Source organism: Lupinus angustifolius, chromosome LG19 (genome assembly GCF_001865875.1).
Source record: "Lupinus angustifolius cultivar Tanjil chromosome LG19, LupAngTanjil_v1.0, whole genome shotgun sequence".
NCBI lineage: Eukaryota > Viridiplantae > Streptophyta > Magnoliopsida > Fabales > Fabaceae > Lupinus > Lupinus angustifolius.
The window spans coordinates 15,555,279-15,557,361 of record NC_032027.1 but is presented as its reverse complement, the minus strand read 5'-3'; positions in this window follow the sequence as shown (position 1 = coordinate 15,557,361).

Sequence of the window (2,083 nt, the reverse complement as noted above, 5' to 3'; positions counted from 1 at the left end):
AGTTATAATCTCAGTCTTAAAATTGGCACCAAAGCTTTTTTTGAGTAAGTTATTCTCAAAACTGATCTTACATCAAAGATGGTCGCAAGATCATTCCTAGGAGAAGGTTCTAACATAAACCGCTCCAAAGTTTTGTTGGAGAATGCTATGACTTCTGCAAAATCAGAATGAGGATATTCATAGAATCCCAAGACTTGGATATATGGAACTCAATTGAAGAAGAACCCTATGAACCCTTCACAGTTATAAATAGTGTAAGGGAAATAAATCCTAAATCTTCATGGAATGATGAAGACAAGAAGAAGGTGCAATATGACCTAAAGTCAAAGAACATCCTCACGTCTGCTCTTGGAAGTGATGAGTTCTTTAGAGTATCTAACTGTAAATCTGCCAAGGAAACGTGGGATACTCTAGAGACCACACATGAAGGAACAGAGGAAGTAAAAAGGTCAAGGATAAACACTCTCTCAAGAATATGAAATGTTTTGAATGAAACCTGGAGAGAATATACTGGATCTTCAAAAGAGATTCACCCATCTTACAAATGACCTTCTTGCTCTTGGTAAGGTAATATCCAACAATTACTTGAACTTGAAAGTTCTAAGATCATTTACCAGAACATGGCAACCAAAGGTAACAACCATTTCTGAAAATAAAAGTTTATCGAAAATGTTTATGGCTGCGTTATTTGGAAAATTGCAGGAACACGAGTTAGAACTCGGCCAACTGAATCAACATGAAGAACATGAGAAGAAAAAGAAGAATAATTCTCTAAAAGCAAAATTTGACAAATATGAGTCATCGGATGATGAATCCGATAAAGAAGAGATAGAAGACATGAGTCTTCTTGTGAAGAAATTCAGCAAATTCCTCAAAAGGAATAAAGGTGGTAGAACTGGACAAATAAGAAAGTTCACCAAGAACAACGATGCCTCTACTTCAAATCAAACTTTTACATGCTTCGAATGTGGCAACGATAGTCACATGAAGATGGACTGTCCAAATTTGAAAAAGAATTCATTCAAGGGAAACAATGAAATAATGACTAGAAGAAGAGGATACATAGCTTGGGAAGACAACGATACCAGTTCCGTCTCTGAACCAAAAAATGAGGAACAAATACATCTCTCCTTGATGGCATCTCATCATTCCGATGATGAAGAGGTAAATGACTCAAAACTATATTCTTCTAAATTACAAACTGTATTAATGACCTGCATGATGAGTACATCAAACTCACAAAAATGTTTTTAAAACAAAAAACTGAGTTAGATTCATTTAGAAACAAATTTTCATCATCTTCATGTCAAAATTGTATTGCACTTGAAAACAAAGTTACAACAGTAAATCTTGAAATTAACAAGATAAGTAAGAGCAGTAAAAGTTTAAATAGAATCATAAATGATCAACGACACTCAACAGACCGAAGAGGTCTTCGCTATTCAAAAGGCCACGTTTCTAAGAAACCTAGTGTCCCAATTAAGATAAACTTTCACAAAGGTAGTATCCCTGCTCATAAACATAATAATGAATGAACTAGGATACATAACCATCAACCCACATGCACATATTGTAAACATCATGGACATGCACCAAACACTTGCAAAATTAGAAAATATGGTATACCCCTTGGTCATTATAAATGGGATGAGAAAGGTGCTAACCATATAGGACCCAAAGAAAATTGGGTACCTAATAAAACTTAACCTGTTTTGCAGGATAATTTGGGAGCCACCTGCAACCTATGGTATTTGGATAGCGGCTACTCAAAACACATGACGGGCGACATATCAAAATTCTCTGTCCTTACTCTAAGGGACAAAGGATATGTCACATATGGTGATAATAATAAAGGAAGAATTCTTGGAGTTGGTAGAGCAAGCCTCCCTCAACTACTATAGAAGGTGTGTTATATGTTGAAGGACTCAACCACAACGTTCTTAGCATAAGTCAACTATGTAACAAAGACTTCCATGTGGCATTCTACCTAGATAAGTGCATCATAGAAAGTAAGAATCCTCAACACTCTAAACTAGTTGGTAAGAGAATAAACGATATATATATATATATATATATATATATA